The sequence below is a fragment of the Ailuropoda melanoleuca genome, chromosome 10, assembly GCF_002007445.2.
Source record: "Ailuropoda melanoleuca isolate Jingjing chromosome 10, ASM200744v2, whole genome shotgun sequence".
Classification (NCBI taxonomy): Eukaryota; Metazoa; Chordata; class Mammalia; order Carnivora; family Ursidae; genus Ailuropoda; species Ailuropoda melanoleuca.
Window position 1 is genome coordinate 39140446 of NC_048227.1, and position 19783 is coordinate 39160228.

The window sequence follows — 19783 nt, forward strand, 5'->3', positions numbered from 1 at the left end:
TCTGAATTTATAAGCCTAACACTAAAACCAGTCAGTTTCCTTTTAGCTCCTACAGCTGTCTTGTAAACCTGTACCCCTCCTTATCAGAGGCAGGGAGAAAAGGGCTGGACAGAGCCACACAAGCAAGGCACTCACTGCCGATTGCACTTCGATGGGCACTCTATATAGGGAATGATTCAGACGCCACCATGATCTCTGTACAGGAAAGCAGATTATGGTAATATTTTAAATCATCATCACTATTCAAAGCTCCCTTATTGATCATGATTATAAATCCGAGCTCTCGGGGATCAGTTATTCAGGATGGAGAAGTTTCTTAATACCAAGAATAGTATTTTTATTTTGATATTTTGTTGTGTCTTCTCCACAGGCACATGTAATTATTGGCGTATCCCAAAACATCTTGGAGTGCCAATTTCATATCTTTTGGGGTTCATTCTTACAAATATTATCAATCCATTTGTTAGTGTACCTATGAAAACTGCCTACTACAGTATAGTCTTAGGACTATTAGTGTGTTTGTGGTTATAAGAATGTGTATATCCCAGTCATGCATCATAATTATACAAACAAGTTTCCTTATATGTGTGATATATTTTGACGCAAAACACCTCAAATCAGTTAATAATGAATAACTATGACAGACCCTTGCCTCACTAAAACCACAATACTAAGTAGATCACCACAATTTTGGCTAAGCTAAAATGGTCGATTATAATGTCACTCTCAAGTCTCTCTCTCTCTCTCTCAGCGAATATGAATGTGGCAATGGGTCATCTTATAGGTGTTCAGGGCAGCTAGGTTCTGCTCTCAGCCTCACTTCTACAAACTATAATTTACTTAAAGAATAACATGAATGTACATTTTCCATGTATCTCAAATAGAAAATTGTAGGTAAAATTACTTTCTATAACCTCCTTTGAGTGGTGTTATTATGGTACCATTATTGTAGAATCCACATAGCATCCATTATTTGGTGGATCTCATTCCATTTTTGTTGTTGTGTTCATTAAAGATCATCCCATACCAACACATTGATTTATCCTTTTACAGTAAGTTTCTCCAAGAATGCTAGGGGTTGGACTGATTATATAAATACACATTGGGATTGCACAGAATATCCTCCAGGCCTATAAAAATATAATCAGTTACATAAACTCACTTAATGAAAGTCTTACCAGAAAAACAGGTAATCAAGCTAATACCAGATTCAGAAAAATAAACCATATCACTGTTTAGCACTGCACAAGATAGACACAAGCAACCCCAGCACTAGACATGAAGTCTGGTAACACGTTATCCTACTTTTTCAATGCTTAGCAGCAACATCCCAACAAAACATTCTGTTATTGTCACCAGTGGCACACCAGGGTGACTTGAGTAATATAAGAAATAAGTTCATCTACTCTAACACAGTACCTCAAACAACCCCAAAATATAGTGGCTTGAGTAAGATAAAGATTTCTTACTCTCTCACAGAACCATCTGGATGTGAACCAACCTAGCAATGCCAACTCTGCCATCCCCCATATTCATCTCTCAGGGTTGCCCCATTTCTCATCATTCCCCAGTCAATATCAGGGAAAAAATGGCAGGAGGTGTCTAGGTCAAGTGAATTAATTTTGAAGGAGACAACCCAGGAATCACGCATATCCTTTCTGCTTACATCCAACTGATTCATAATTGGCTGCAAGGGAGATAGGAAAAGTCACTTCTAGCTAAGTGAGAGAGTTTTCTTACTAAAAAGAAGAGGAGAGAAGACATATACTAGGAAGAAGTTACTAGGCCTGTCCAACCCTCTGGTCATCCCAGTATTCATGCATAGCCATTTTTGCACATACAGAGCACACTCACATCCTCTCCAAGTCCCCTCCAATTTAGTCAGCTCAACGCCCTGGGTCTCTAAGTGATGCAAAGTCCTTCCCACCAGGACCAAATGAGGCTCTTCACATTTCAGTGACCTACAGACCGATATGCAAGTGTTCTCTCTCTCTCTGTCTCAGTTTCTCTCTCTCTCTTTCTCTCTCTCTCTCTCTCTCTCTCACACACACACACACACACACACGCTTTCAATGATAGAGAAGGATCGGGATAGCTGTCATAAAATTTTCAATTCATAAAAGGCAAGAATGGCACACACATAGCATTGAATGGTCTGTAGGAATGATGCATTCTGCTGGACAGTATGAAGACCCACTGCCTTGAAAGTATAGAAGATCTCTTGGTTGGAATGTGGTTCTGTTCGTCATCAGGCAACTCCTTGTCAGTTATTCTCCGTGGCCACCAGCATTACGCTCTGGGTAGTTTTCTCTTGTTCACCATTGTCGTAGTCCTATAACCAAAGAAGTTGTCCTTGACACATAGGCCACCTAACTGCTGGTACACATTCAGAGGGAGGGAGGATGCTTTAGAACAGTCATAAGCTTTTGTAGGCCAGACTTGTTTCTTTGGCAAAACAATTCTCTAAAAATTGTGGTAAGCTCTTCGGGGCTTGCTTCTACCAAGTTCCAAGTGCAATAACCATTCCTAAAGTTCTCCTTCAGGCATAGTTCTTAAACTGATTGACTCTTCCCTTTATTTACTGATCTCTGTATTTCCTCAATTTCATGGCTGCTACCCTAAGGCCATTCTAAACAATAAGGCTGGGAAGAAAAGAAATGCCCTTAATCAGATCCTTGCCCTGGAGTTGCTGGCAGGTCTGGATGTGGTATCTTAACAGGTTTGTGAGAAAAGCTCTGAATGGTAGTTTTATCTTCAGAAGTTTGCACCAGAAGAGTTAACATTTCCAACCCTGTGAATCCCCAGATTCAACCTGCAGGTTACAGGCAGAGACTTTCCTTTAGTAGGTCTATATTCCTTTCCATCTCTGTTTCCAAAACTGGCTAATCCCATCTGCCTAGACATCAAATGTTTGAGTTTTTCCAAGTAGTCACCTGAGACCAATAGACTCAGTAAGCATGTAGTCTGTCTTCCAGCTTATCATATACTAAATTACACCAAATATTTTGTAACAGTTAGCAGTATGAGAATTTGTAGGATATACTGTCTTACAACCCACTATCAGACTGTTAAGCATAGTTTTAACTATTGTTATGTAAGACCTCACTTCCGGTACCATTTCCTGTATTCATCAGCTGCTATAACAAAAGATTTCAAAACAGAGTGGCTTATAATAAGAATAAAGCTCATTATTTCCCCCAAGGCAGTCTAGAGCTCCCAAGGTGGTTTTACCATTGGTGACTAATGACTTTCAAGACTGCTCCAGTTGTCACCATTCTCCAACCAGTAGACAAGAGAGAAGAGACAACCAAGGCAAACAGGTGCTAAAGAGATTACCTAGAAATTACACGTATTTCTGCTCACATCCAATCGGCTTAAATTTATTTACATAGCCACATCTTTGATTCAAATGTGTTCTCTAGCAGGACAACCACCTGCTCCACTAAAAACGACTTGGAAGGAATTCTATTACTAAAAAGAAAGGGGGGAAATGGTTAGTGAAGAACAATCATGGTCTCTGCCACATGGGGATTTCAGAATTTCAACCACTATTTTGATTCCCTGTTTGACATGGGTTCCTAAGAGTTTGCAAAGCAGAGTATGCAATGCAGCATCTCAAGTAAAGACCCAAAGACTCATCCTGGATAAGTTTACATAGATTACAATCCCCATACATTACACCATTCCAGTTCCACCTCCCGTTTCCCATAGCAGTTTATATCCCATAAAAAGGAGCAAAGAAGGAGGCAAATTTAGCATGTAAGTCTCTTGCTCCCTTTTGGAATATTTGTATTTGAACATGGCCTTTATTATCTCTTCCACATGTTGAAATTCTTGAAATTCTGTGTCACACAGCACCCACCCATTAGCTGTAGTACAGTCTCCAGATAGATCTAGGTATTGCCAACCTTTTCAGCCCAGATACTATCCTCCTTAAGTTCCATAAATACAAAAATTATGACCTGTAGGAATATGACTTAATCAAAACACAGTCATGTAAATGTGCTATACAACATTCTAAGATAAAACGGAAAAAAAGTGTCCTACTTATTATAGTGCATTGCCCCTTAAGCCAGGCGCCCAGCATACCATTTGAACCTTTTTAATGGTACTTTAACACACGCTACTTCCAGTATTATAATTCCATGTTCATCTTCTGATCATAATAAGCTCAATTTCCAGACACTTTAATACTAGGAAGTACAAATCTTGGGTAAGGGATTCATAAAAGGCCTTGCCACCTAGCATAAATTGAATATAATGTTACTATGTATGAGATATATGAGAATTTAACAGCAGTGAGTTTGTCATCAAGAGATGGTAATTTCTGGTTAAACCAAGCAAATCTTTTTCTTAGACCTGGAAGGAAATAGAACAAACAATAGAAAATGATGACTCAAACACAATGCTTTTTCTAAGAGGCTCTACTTACAATAAAATTGTCCCTCAAAAACAGCCTCATTGGCCTTCCCTCAAACTCCTATAAATGCATTTCTAATTCTCATCAGTAGATTTCTTATGAGCTGTCAATCTGAGGGAATGGTGAGGGGATCTTGGCAGTATTTTTTAAAATTCTTAAATGGCAAATACTTCAACACTAATTAGAGAAATACGACTGTTCCTGACTTTCTATTTTTTTAATGAACCCCTATTTAGACGGAAGAAACATACATACACACCTCTCGTGTACCAGAAGACCAAATACTGATGACATAAATTTTTTTATCATGTGGGTTGTTAATATACAACTTCATTTATGCCCATAATAGATATTCTAAACCTGTCAGAGCACCCTTTCCCACCAATGTTAGAAGTAGCCTTAGAATCATTCTTCATGTGAAAATCCAGGAAATTGTTATCAATTAGAGTTGGTCTTCAGGGTAAAATCTATTCAATGCTCTGACAAACACATACACATGTTAAAATCTAAGGTCACATGACAAATTAGTGAATAGATCTGGGACTAAGGTCCAGAACTCCTATTAACTGAGACTAGTGTCCTTTCTTCTACAAGGTAGTATGACGGCTAATTAGTACATTAATGATAGTTGTAACAGCTTGAAATGTCTTTATTTGCCAAGAAAAAATTAATGAAAGAAAATGAAAAATTGATCCATAGTTCTCTGGATGGCATTTTAAAAGATTTGTGCTATAAAAATAATTTCTAAAAGCCCTTCTAAATGTTAAGAAGGTAAGAAAAATTGCTGTTAATTAAATGTTCAATTAATGCTTAATATACATGTTATGTCATTTTTAGGCTAAACTTATACATATGCTTCTTACATTTTATAGTATATTTGTGCTTTCTTGTATAATCAAAGTATATGGAATGTCAATGCCAATTCTATAGGCCTTCTATAAGGAATACAACGAATGATATACTGATAAATTAGAAGAAATAAATGGAATCTGTCCTTATCTTAGAGTATGGGTATGGGCTAGTCATTGATTTTTCTGCATCCTAGTATTTTCATTATTAAGTTGAGAGGGTCTTTATGGTCTCTGAAAGTGCTCAAGCCCTATTATTCAAAGCATAATTTTATTGTTTTCAAATTATTATCTTTAAGATTTAGGATACTAAATTTAGGAGATACTAAAATTGAAGTTTTGCCTTATAATACCTAAAATATGGCAATTTGACACCAATTTTGAAAAATTATATACCTCCTCATGTATTTTTAAGCTGAATCTAAATTTTATCTCAAATGTAATAGTTACAAAGATGCAATTTCTAATATATAGAATATTATTTATAAAATTTTAATATATCTTAAGATAGAGTAATAGAGAGAGGTCTATATCTTAAAATATACTTGGAGTTGCAGGTTTAGCCTTTTCAATTAATGAAACATAACTGCTAGATAAAACCTCCCTGTCAAAGCCAGTCCTCATGGTCAAACCAATTAGTCAAATCATACTTTCTTTTTGCCATAAAAAGTTCAACTTCATTTTTCAATTTAAGTAAAATGTCAATATGTGCTCCATAGCAACACTTCTGTTTCTGAATCCCAGTTCCGACACACATGGACAGAGACAAGGTGGGCACAGAGCCAAGTTTGTGGCCTGAATAAAATCAAGCACTGCTCTCTTCCATTATTTTTGTTTGTTCATTTTACCAAATCTAGGCAGTCTCATCCAAGAGCTCTATATTTTCTTTTTTTTTAAGATTTTATTTATTTATTTGACAGAGAGCAAGAGAGCACAAGCAAGGGGAGCAGCAGAGGGAGAGGGAGATGCAGGCTCCCCGCTGAGCAGGGAGTCCAATGTGGGGCTAAATCTCAGGATCCTGAGATCATGACCGACTGACCCACCCAGGCACCCCTAGAGCTCCACATTTTCAAACAAACCCTGTGTTTAGTGACCCTAAGACTGTTATATCCTGGGAAATCCCCCAAAATAAGATTCAGATGGGTGAGAGGTGCCCATTTCTTTTGTAAAGTGGGAGATAGTCCACTATGGAAAGGGAGGCAGAAAAGGAGAAACGCTGACTGCAGGAGTGGTTCTGGGACAGATCAGCTTTAGGAAGGGACACAATGGAAGCTGAGCACCTAAGAAATGATTTCCTTAAAACTGCCTAGGCTGTGTACCCCTGGAGGCTCCCAGGGGTACACATACCATATTTAAAGACATCCAGACTGAGATTCCTCTAAGATTATATATATATACGTACATATATGCAGCAAGTTATGAGGTCCTCATTGAAAGAAATGAGACAAATCAAATTCGATTATGAATTCACTTCCCAATAGTTTACTTCATAATAGTTAAAGTCAACACATTATGGAAAATACAGTTTAGAAATTTTTGTGAGCAGGAAATTTTCTTTTCTTTTTTTTAAGATTTTATTTATTTATTTGAGAGACAGCATGAGCAGGGGAGAGGCAGAGGGAGAAGCAGACTCCCCACTGAGCAGGGAGCCCAACGTGGGACTCAATCCCAGGACCCTGAGATCATGACCTGAGCTGAAGACAGACGCTTAAGTCTGAGCCACCCAGGCATCCTACAAGGAAATTTGCTACAACAAGCATTTTAACAAATGTAGGTCACCCTAACAAGCATTTTTAGTCTCAAGGTTATAAGTCAGCATTCATAAAACAAACAAGATTCCTCAGCAAACTGCTACTTATTGTTTATAGTTTCAAACTCCCACTATGTTTTCTAACCACGTTTGAATTAAAGAAAATGGAGCTTAGCTCTAAAAAGAACCAGAGGTCCTTGGAGAAATGGCTTATTTCAGGACTGGGGCAGGGACAGTACAAAAAGAACCTGGAACATGTTAGAGCAGATAGTAGGACAGGGCTGAAAACTGATGGACCCATATGTTAAAAGGATGTTGGAGCTAGACCAGAGAAGCTCACATAGGCTGAATCTGGAATAATTTGAACATTAAAATTACTAATGACAGAAATGGATTAAAATCCCCCCAAAATGTGTCCATACTGATAATAAATAAAGGGAAAGGGGGGCATTATGGGTTGAATTGTGTTTCCCCCCAGCCAAAAAAAAAATTCATATATCCTAGCTCCCAGTATCTGAGAGTATTATCTAATTTGGACATAGGGTCTTTACAGAGGTTATCAAGTTAAAGTGAAGTCAGAGTGGGCCCTAATCCAATATGACTGGTGTCCTTATAAAAGGAGATATTTGAATGAAAATATGCTCAACATCACTATTCATCGGGAAATGTAAATCAAAACTGCAATGAGATATCACCTTACACCTATTAAAATGGCTAGAATCAAAAAGACAAGAAATAACATGTGTTAGTGAGGATGTGGAAAAAAGGAACCTTCGTGTACTGTAGGTGGGAATGTAAATTGGTGCAGCCACTGTGGAAAAGTATAGAAGTTCCTCAAAAAATTAAAAATAGAAATACCATGTGATATCCAGTAACTCCACTACTGGGTATTTACCCAAAGAAAATGAAAACACTAATTTGGAAAGATATATGCACCTCCATGTTTACTGTGGCATTTTTTTTTTTAAAGATTTTATTTATTTATTCAACAGAGACAGAGACAGCCAGCGAGAGAGGGAGCACAAGCAGGGGGAGTGGGAGAGGAAGAAGCAGGCTCACAGCAGAGGAGCCTGATGTGGGGCTCTATCCCACAACGCCGGGATCACGCCCTGAGCCGAAGGCAGACGCTTAACCGCTGTGCCACCCAGGCGCCCCTGTGGCATTTTTTTTAAAGATTTTATTTATTTATTTGACAGAGAGAGACAGCGACAGAGAGAACAAAAGCAGGGAAAGTGGGAGAGGGAGAAGCAGTCTCCTCACCAAGTAGGGAACCTGACACGGGGCTCAATCCCTGGATCCTGGGATCATGACCTGAGCCAAAGGCAGATGCTTAATGACTGAGCCACCCAGGCATACTGCAGCATTCTTTACAATAGCCATGATATAGCAGCAATCAAGCGTCAATTAATAGATGAATGGATAAAGATGTGGTGTGTGTATATATACATATATATAATTGAATATTATTCAGCCATAACAAAAAATGAGATCTTGCTGTTGTGACAACATGGATGGACTAGAGGGCATTATGCTAAGAAGAACTACAACAGACAAAGACAAATACCATATGATTTTTATCTGTGGAGTCTAAAAAACAAAATACATGAACAAACAAGCAAAAAACAGAAACAGACCTATAAATACAGAGAACAAACTGATGATTCCAGAGGGGAGGGGGTCAGGGGAGGGGCAAGACAGGTAAAGGGGAGTGGGAGATATAGGCTTCCAGATGTGGCATGAGTCAGTCACAGGGATCAAAGGCGCAGCATAGGGAATATATCAATGGTACTGCAATAGCGTTATGTGGTGACAGATGGTAGCTACACTGGTGGTGAGCACAGCATAATCACTATGTTGCACTCCTGAAACTAACGTAACATTGTGTGTCAACTACGCTTCGATAAAAGAGGGGGGATATTTGAACACAGAGACATACATGAAGGGAAGACAATGTGAAGAGACACAGACAGAAGACAGTCATCTACAAACCAAGGAGCGAGGCCTGGAACAGATCCCTCCCTCACAGCCTTGGAAGGGGCCAACTGTGCTGACACCTTGACTCAGACTTCCAGCCTCAGAACTGTGGAACAATAAATTTCTGCTGTTTCAGCCACTCCGTGTATGATAGTCTGTCATAGCATCCTTCACAAACCAACATAGGAGGAAAAGCCCTTTCCGGTAGTAAATGTGAGAGACACAATAGAATTAGAATGTCGCCATAACAGTAATAGTTGATTCTGGCAAGAACCGTGAGTAGATGCCAGAATGCATTGGGTCCAAGCATGATTAGGACAAAATATGTGCACAGTTTCAAGGGATTCTCCCCACAGATTACTTAATAATTGCTGAAATGGTAACTTCTAAAAAAGCCTGGCAGACACAACCTCAACGAAATGATACAGTTACTATGACCAGTAAACGGGAAAAACTGATATTGTGTGAAAGATAAATCTTGAACGTGTAAGCTAAATCTAATCATGAGGAAACATCACATATACCCAAACCGACATTTTACAAAACAACTGACCTGCTCTCTCCAAACGCATCAGTGATGTCATGAAAAAGCCTGTTCCAAATTAATGACGTAAAGGAGAAAACTATCACACAACACATGAGCCTAGGTTTCATTCAGGATCAGAAAAATAAACTGATTCTCGAACTCTTCAGCAAAAATAAAAATAATATGTATGTATATGTGTGTGAAATATGAGTTTATTCTACTATTCTTGCAACTCTTCTGTAAGTTTGAATATTTTTCAAAGTAAAATGTTTTTAAAAAGGGATTAAAAAAGAAGGATCTATTAAAAATACAGTTTAAATTCATACCAAAAATTAAATTTATAGAAAATTATATTTATACATAATCTTTTTCTTTTTTCAGAGAACAATATTTACATTTCAAACAAATTTTATAATCGAGTATCTTAATTGTTTACTTGACATTTACTTTCCCCAGTACCCTGAACAACATTACTATATTTGTACAAATCACAGACTTTTAAAATTATAGCCCTCACAGAACTGTAAGATGGTAAAGATCAGTTCTACTATAAAAGGAGACATGAAGGGAGAAGAGAAAAAAAAGAATTAACAAAATCTTCAGCTTTCTAGAAAATTTATATAGCATAATTTATACAGCATAATTTGTTGATTCCTAAATTACCTCTAAGTATTAGTTCTTAATATTTATAATTTATATGACCATTATGCAAACACATAAATGATGAACAAGTGTTCCATTTAAGTTCAGTCCTCCAAATTCAATCCATTTTTTTGTGCTCAGAAATACCATTAGACTCAAACAAAAGAAGAAAATTACATAATCCTAAGCAAAGAAAGGTCTGTCCGGATCAAAACATGCTGCTTGAGATCACTCAGCCCAATAACAATTGCTGGGACCCAGAGTAATATGTATTTTTTAAATAGCCATTTATTTTACATATATATGGACTTCCATTTTTTTCCCTTTTAGACAATTATGATCAACAATTGGTGCAACAAGTTGAGACTATCATCAATTATGAAACAGGATAACCTACAACTCTTTCCCCAACACCCCACAGTTATGCTAATTCAATATTTCCTTGCGGTAACTGTTCTTCCTTTTGACATACAGTTATCAGAGTTCAGCTCTTACTGTGACAGCATCTAAGTCATAGTCTCTCATTTTTGGCTCACGCTTTAACCAGTAGGAATCTCATGGATCAAACAGTGTTTCACAGACTACCAACCTATAAAATTATGAAAGAGTAACACAGCAATATTTCTCTGACTCAGTATCCTTCCATAGAATTTGGGTAACAGACCCACTAAATCCTCTCTCTTAACTCAGAGCAAGGAGAAGAATGCCTGGGAAGTCATACATTAATGTCTTCCTCCTCATTTCCTTGTCTACCCTGGCTTCTCTGTGTGCAATCTTTGCTAATGTATCTAAGAAGCAGGGTTTTTCCAATGTCTGTAAAATCCCAGCTCACTCCGGAGGCCAGCTTGGTGTCAAAACAACTGCTCAGGGCCGCTTTAACATGTGCTTTTCTTGTCCATGGTAGATCTCAAAGCAGCATTGTGTGTGTCCTTTTTTTTTTTTTTGTCTTATTTATTTAAGTAATCTCTATACCTGACATGGGACTCACACTCATGACCCCAAGATCAAGAGTCTTGATGACTCTGATATGAGCCAGCCGGGTGCCCCCTCTTCATTTTAAATAAAAGCTCTTATGACAAGCACTTTAACTTTCTCTCTCTCTCTCCCTCTCTCTCTCTCTCTCATACAGTTCCCTCTTGTCATCTGTTGAAAGATAACTGGGCCAGAAGCTTAAAGATGATCATATCTTGGTGTAACCATGTGCACACCCTACCCCACTCCCACTTAAGTGAGAATTTGTGGAACATAATGCCACAAAGGAAGGAGCTGTACAAACAGTGAGAACTCCAGAGATCACGGGAAGCGTCCACTCAAACCTTTGATTTCTTTTTTAATTAAAGTATAGTTGACACACAATGTTACTTTAGTTTCCAGTGTAAAATACAGTGATTCAACAACTCTGTACACTATGCTGTGTTCACCAAAGTGTAGCTACCATCTGTCACCACATAACACTACTATAATACCACTGACTATATTCCCTATGCTTGTACCCCTTTTATCCCTGCGATTTATTCATTCCATAACTGAAAGCCTGTATCTCTCACTACCTTTCACTCATTTTGCCCATCCCCCTATCCTCCTCTCCTCTGGTAGCCATGCATTTGTTCTTGGTACATATGGGACTGTTTCTGCTTTTGTCTGTTTGTTCATTTGTTTTTTAGATTCCACATATAAGTGAAATCATGTGGTCTTTTTCAGTCGGACTTATTTTACTTAGCATAATACCCTCTAGGTCCATCCATGTTGTCACAAATGGCAAGATCTCATCCTTTTTATGACTGAGTAACATTCCATATGTAGATTAGATATATCTATACATCTATCTATATATTTATCATATTCCTTATCCATCCATCAGCACTTAGGTTGCTTCCATATCTTAGCTATTATATATTATGCTGCAATAAACACAGGGGTGCGTATGTCTTTTCAAGTTATTGCTTTTATTTTCTTTAGGTAAATACCCTGTAGTGGAATTACTGGATCATACCACATTTCTATTTCTAGTTTTCATTGTTGTTGCTGCTTTGTTTCTATTTTCAGTTTTTTAAGGAATCTCCATACTGTTTTCCATGGTGGCAACACCAATTTATGTCCCCACCAATAGCACACAGGGTTCCTTTTTCTCTACATCCTCACCAACACTTGTTATTTCTTGCCTTTTTGATTCTAGCTATTCTGACAGGTATAAAGTTATATCTCATTGTGGTTTTGATTTGCATCTACCTGATAATTCATGACATTGAGTATCTTTTCATGTGTCTGTTGGCCATCTGTATATCTTCTTCAGAAAAATGTCTATTCAGGGTCTCTGCCCATTTTTTTACTGGATATTTGGAGGGTTTGGTGTTGAGTTATATTAAGTTCTTTATATATTTTAGATAAAAACCCCTTATCAGATATATCATTTGTAAATATCTTCTCCCAATCAGTGGGTTGTCTTTTTATTTTGTTGATTGTTTTCTTTGCTATGCAAAAGCTTTTTATTTTTGCTGTAGTCCCAACAGGTTATTTTTGCTTTTGTTTCCCTTGCCCAAGGAGATAGATCTAGAAAAATGCTGCTAAGGCGACGTCAAAAAAATTATTGCCTATGTTTTCTTCTATGGATTTTTATGGTTTCATGTCTCACATTTTGGTCTTTAATCCATTTGGAGTTGATTTTTCTGGTGATGTTGGAAAGTGATCCAGTTTCATCTTTCTGCATGCAGCTATCCAGTTTTCCCAGGGCATTTATTGAAGAGACTGTCTTTTCTTTTTTGTATACTCTTGCTTTCTTTACTGCAGATTAGTTGACCACATAAGCATGAGTTTATGTCTGGGGTCTCTATTCTGTTCCATTGATCTCTGTGTCTATTTTTGTGCCAGTACCATACTGCTTTGATTACTATGGCTTTGTAGTATAATTTGAGATCTAGGATTGTGATACCTTTGCTTTGATAGCAAACAACCTTTGCAACAACAGCTTTGTTGTTTGTCCTCGAGAATGCTTTGGCTCTTTGGGGTCTCTTGTGGTTCCACACAAATTTTATTATTATTTGTTCCAGTTCTATGAAAAATGCTGTTGGTATTTTGATAGAAATTGCATTGAAACTGTAGATTGCTTTGGGTTGTATGAACACTTTAACAATATTAATTCTTCCAATCCATGAATAAGGAATATCTTTTCATTTGTTTGTATCATCTGCTTTGACTGAATTCTTATCTATCCATAAATGTAATGAAAACTATACAAGGCTAATAAAGAAACTCCAGAAAATAAAGGCTGAACAATTTCCAGAGTTCACACAAGGCTAGGAATGGTTCACATTACCACGAGCCAAGGTGTAGAGACTTTAGAATACATGGACCATTGGGTAGAATCCTCAGAAAGATATCACCTTAATAAACTAGCCCATAAAAACTATTCTGGACCTGCCATAACAAATTTTAAAATCAACTCTTGGAAGAATCAGACTAATATGAACTAACTAAACTGTGCCAAATGAAGTCCAATTGATATTCCTTAAAGGAATACAATATGAGGGCATCTGGGTGGTGCAGTCAGTTAAGCATCCAACTCTTGGTTTTGGTTCAGGTCATTTTCTCAGGGTCATGAGATCAAGCCCTGCATCAGGCTCTATACTCAGTGCAGAGTCTGCTTAAGATTCTCTCTCCCTCTCCTTGGCTCCTTCCCCCACTCCTTCCCTCTATCTCTCCAAAATAAATAAATCTTTAAAAAAAAAGAAAGAAAACAATGTAAGTCAACATCTAACAAAATCATAATGCATAGCATTCAATCAAAAATTGCTAAACATTCAAAAAAGTAGGAACATATAATTCCCTAATGAAGAAAAACAATCAATTGATACAGATTCAAAAATAACAAAGTTGATGAAATTAACAAATGAGGACATTAAAATAATTATTATAAGTATACTCCATATATTCAGGAATATAGAGAAAAAACATGAGCATAATGAGGAAAGAAATTAAAAATATAAAAAAGACACAAATGGAACTTCTAGAGATGAAATATGTAATATCTTTTTTTAAATTAATTTTATTTTATTATATTATGTTAATCACCATACAGTACATCCCCTGATTCTGATGTAATGTTTGATGCTTCATTAGTTGCGTATAACACCCAGTGCACCATGCAATACGTGCCCTCCTTACTTCCCATCACCAGTCTATCCCCTTCCCCCACCCCCTACCCTCTGAAGTCTTCAGTTTGTTTCTCATAGTCCATAGTCTCTCATGTTTCATTCCCCCTTCTGATTACCCCCCTTTTCTTTATCCCTTTCTTCCCCTATCGATCCTCCTAGTTCTTATGTTCCATAGATGAGAGAAATCATATGATAATTGTCTTTCTCTGCTTGACTTATTTCACTTAGCATTATCTCCTCCAGTGCCGTCCATGTTGCAGCAAATGTTGAGAATTCGTTCTTTCTGATAGCTGAGTAATATTCCATTGTATATATGGACCACAGCTTCTTAATCCAGTCATCTGTTGAAGGGCATCTAAGCTCCTTCCATGATTTGGCTATTGTGGACAATGCAGCTATGAACATTGGGGTGCATATGGCCCTTCTCTTTACTACGTCTGTATCTTTGGGGTAAACACCCAGTAGTGCAATGGCTGGGTCATAGGGTAGTTCAATTTTTAACTTTTTAAGGGACCTCCACACTGTTTTCCATAGTGGCTGTACCAACTTGCATTCCCACCAACAATGTAGGAGGGATCCCCTTTCTCCACATCCTCTCCAGCAATTGTTGTTTCTTGCCTTGTCTATCTTTGCCATTCTAACTGGCGTAAGGTGGTATCTCAGTGTGGTTTTGATTTGAATTTCCCTGATGGCTAATGATTTTGAACATTTTTTCATGTGTCTCTTAGCCATTTGTATGTCTTCATTGGAAAAGTGTCTGTTCACATCTTCTGCCCATTTTATGATTTGTTTATTTGTTTCTTGTGCATTGAGTTTGAGAAGTTCTTTGTAGATCTTGGATACCAGTCCTTTATCTGTGGTGCCCTTTGCAAATAGAAATATGTAATATCTTAAATGAAAAATATTCTGAGTGAGATTAACAGCAGGTTAGACAATGAAAAAAGTAAACTTAAAGACATGGAAATAGAAATTATAGACCAGTGATGGGTAATAAGGAGGGCACGTATTGCATGGTGCACTGGGTGTTATACGCAACTAATGAATCATGGAACTTTACCTCGGAAACCAGGGATGTACTGTATGGTGACTGACATAATATAATAAAAAAACATTAAAATAAAAAAAAGAAATTATCCAAAATAAACACAAAAAACAAGAAAGGTCTAAAAACATCAGGGCATCTAGAGCATCAGTGACTTAACATCTAATGATCTAACATACATCTAACTGTAATCCCAGAGATGAGCAAGTAATATTTAAGAAATAAGGACTGAACATTTTTCAAATTTGATGAAACCATAAACCCACAGGTCCAAAAATAGGGATCAATGAAATTCAAGCAGAGTTAACATAAGTAAAACCACACCAGGACACATCATAATCCAATTACTAAAATCCAACAATAAAGAGAAACTCTTAAAAGCAGCCAGAGAAAATGGAAGGATGTGAAAAGGAACAAAAATAGGAATGACAACAGAATTCTCATCTGCAGCTATGCAAGCCAAAAGACAATAAGACAACATCTTTAAAGTGCTGAAAAACGTTAATAAACAGTTTAAATAGAATGCTGGATATAAATGAAGAGAAAACAAGTGAACTGGAAAATAGAGCTAAGAAACTACCCCAGAATGTAGCACAATGCTTTATTCACTCAATGACTATTTGAATGCTAATATATGCCAGGCACTGTCCTTGGCATTGGCAATATCTCACAGAGATAAATAGAAAAGTTTCTTTCCTGACCTTGTAGGGTTTACAACCTAGAGGAGAAGATGTAATAATCAAATAAATAAAAATAAATATATAACATCAAGTCAGGTAATAGTTATTGAAGAACTATAAAAAAGAAAACAGAGCTAAAAATTGAAAATAGACAATTTTAGATAAGATTCAGAGAAATAATTTCTGAAGAGATGAGTTTTCAACAAATACTTAAAGAAAGTGATGATCCATGAGAATATCTGAAAGAAGGTCATTCTAGAGAAAGCAAACACCAGTGCAAAGGGCCTGGAACAGGAACATGACTGACATGCCAAAAAGTGGCAAGGAGATGGTTCAGAGAAAGAGATGAAAAATGTGAAGTACAGGTTAAGAGACATGGAAGATAGACAGATCTTAAAGAATATAGTGTAAGGATGGGGGAGAGTCACCATTCAAAGAAACAGTAGCTGATAATGTGCCAGAAATCATGAAACATGTGAGTCAGTAGACTGAAGAAACATTATGAATTCCAAGAGAAAAACATCCACACCCAGACAAGTTGTAGTGAAACCTTGGAAAAACAAACAAATAAAAATCTAGAAAGCAACTCTTCATGGTAACCTTTTTTTTCTCACTCCTTATTTTTCTTGGATTCCACCCCGACACTTATGCCTCATTCTGAGACAAAGAGAAGTGACTCATGCAACTGAAGAAAAAGCAGGCATGCCTGGCTCTTGTCTCTCTTTGAGTATCTTCCTACGCTCCGAAAGTACGTATTTTGCCTTGTGGTGAAAGGAACCTGCATCTACAGGGAAGGTCTGTGGTCACCCACTGTGTCGAGGATTCTGTGATTTACAAGTATAGTTTATTCAAAAGGACATCCGGCTCTGACTGCAGCAATCAGAAGAACAAGCTTTTAATTTTCTACCCTTCAATACTCATAAAAAAAAGTGGTAAGATTGCTAATATGCTAGAGTCCTAAAGAAAATTACATTCATTTATTAGTCAAAAGTTGACTAATATAATCTTGGGACATGTAAAAAAAAAATAGCACTGGCTGAATTACTAAAATAGCATAGCAAATTTTAAATGTCACTTAGGTTTCTTCCCGAAGTATGTTTCTCATGTCCTTTATGTTCCCACTAGCATTTTTGAATTGTTTAGGAAATGCCTTTTTTCCCCAAATTTGAAATTCCCATAAAATTAACCATTTTAAAGTGAACAATTCAGTGGCATTTAGTGCATTCACAATGTTGTGCAACCACCACATCTCTCTAGTTCCAAAGCATTTTCGTTATCCCAAAGGAAAACAGTTTTCCAGCAGTTACTTCCCTTCCCACTCCCACCCTCCTACCCAGGCCCTGGCAACCACAATCTGCATTCTGTTTCTATGGATTTACCTATTTCAGACATTTCATATAGATGGAATCATACAATAGGTATGATTTTACTTCTGCTTTCTTTCACTTACCCTAATGTTTTCAAGATTCATCCACATTTTGACATGTATCAGTACTTCTTTCCTTTTCAAAGCTGAATAGTATCCCATTGTATGTATATACCACAATTTGTTTATCCATTCATCCATTCATGGACACTATTTCCACCTTTTTTGTTAGGACTAGTGCTACTATGAACATGCATGTCCATCTATTTAAGTACTTGTTTTCAGTTCTTTGGGATATAAAACTAGAACTTTAATTCAATGTTTAATATTTTAGGGAAGGCATGTCTTTTAAACTTTACATTGCTGCATTACATTCTGTCATAATTCTAATTAAGACATTCAGTTACCCCATTCAACTTTTGTCTCTAAAGTAATATTTAAATTTTGTCTCACTGTTTTCAAGTACATGTCATTTGTTTTGCATGGGTTATTACCTATAAGTACAAATGATACATTGAAGAATTTCTATATACTTAAATATTTTCAGCAAGTGATATCTATTCAAATTTCAAAGATATTGTACAATGCTATATTACTGGAAAACTTAACATATTTTTTAACAGCTATGCGCTATTTGATATATTAAAAACTTCTCCCAAGAACATGATTTAGTTCAAATTCTGAAATGAGTATTTGTTAAATTTAGATTTATAAGCCTGTAAAACTATCTAATGATAATTCTGGTGGTTCTTTTTCATTGGTTGGCATTCAAAACCTATTATTTTATCTCTATCCAACTTGATTGAATGTTATTTGCTCAAACTACCATGACCTATAATAAATTAAATATATTCCTAACAAACTTATTCAACAAAAATATCTCTTATCATTTATATTAAGTGAAATCCATATTCTAAAGTTAAAAGAAATACAACATTTTCTAAATAGATTTTAATGGCCAATTTTTTTTTACTATCCACACATCTTATCTTCAACACAAAGGTCTACTTTGAAATTTTCCTAATTTTAATCTTTGATCATCAGTTCTCTCATAAAGTAAAAAATACAACTATATTCTTGAACCATCATGATAGTTAATTGTGGTCAGAGCATTTGTCGCCAAATAACTGCCTTTAGCTGGAATAATTCCTCATTTATGGACCATATTATGATTTTCATTTACCTAATCTGGCTATATGGACATATAAATACATATATCCACCATCTAATGCATGAAGTTTTAAGAAAAGAACACCAAAAAAGCTCTGATTATCTGGTATTCCATTTTTTCCTAGCTACCACTTAGAGTCATTATACCATGAGGAAAGCAACATTGTACACTGGATAAAACACAGACCTAAACAAGCAATCACAATGTATATCATGATTGCCATAACAGGTGTGTGACAGGTATAGAACTTTACAAAAGAGGAGGAAAACTGCTGAGCCTGGGTGTCTCATGCTTTCCAAGAGAGGTAACCCTGATGGAACTTTTACACAATATACAGGGAATTGCCAAATATGTAAGGAGGGATCATGAACAAATAAATGCAAGGCTCAGAGTCCAGAGGCATCATGATGGCTTCAGAAAACCACAAGTCATCTAGTACTGCTGCTTCAGAAAGTGTGAAGGATGTTAACCAGAAGAGGCAAACAGGGGCTAGCTCACCCACAGCTTCATAGGCCATGCCAAGAAGCTTTGATTGAATTCTGTAGGTAATAGGAGCTACTGAAAGGTTTTCTTAAAGGCAACTGATCAGGAGCTCTTTGCTTAGTCCAGTTAAGACATGACAGAGTTAGAATGAATGGCATTAGCAATGACAAAGGAAAAGATGGAATTTATACATATATGTAGGGTATAAAATGGACAGATTTCAGTGTCTGATTAGAAGCTTGAGCTGAGGTGTGGTAGGGGAAAGGAGAGAAAAGTAGAGCAGGATTCCCAGGTGGAACTTATCTTGGGTGGAACTCAGTTCATCCTTTGCCATGAATTGTGACCTTGGTGTCCACTCCTCACAAGGAGGGGTGAGGCAAGGAATGGCTCCAGGACAAATAGGCTATGATCTGACATTATGAACCTAGTCTTTCTGGGGACACAGAGGGAGAGCTCCAGTGTTAGCAAGAGGCTGGAAGAACAAAGATCATTACAAAAACCCAAGTTTGCTTGCTATGAAAGACATTTAATGCTAATAGCCACAACTTTCCAAACATCTTTAAACTCAGACTTGTTTGACAGGTTTGAAGCCCTACAGTTCATCCATCTCATGTATAAAAGGAAACAATAATGTAAGTTTTTTTAAAAGATAAATTTGGGGGCACCTGGGTGCCTCAGTCAGTTAAGCATCTGACTTTTGATCTCAGCTCAGGTCTTTTTTTTTTCTTTT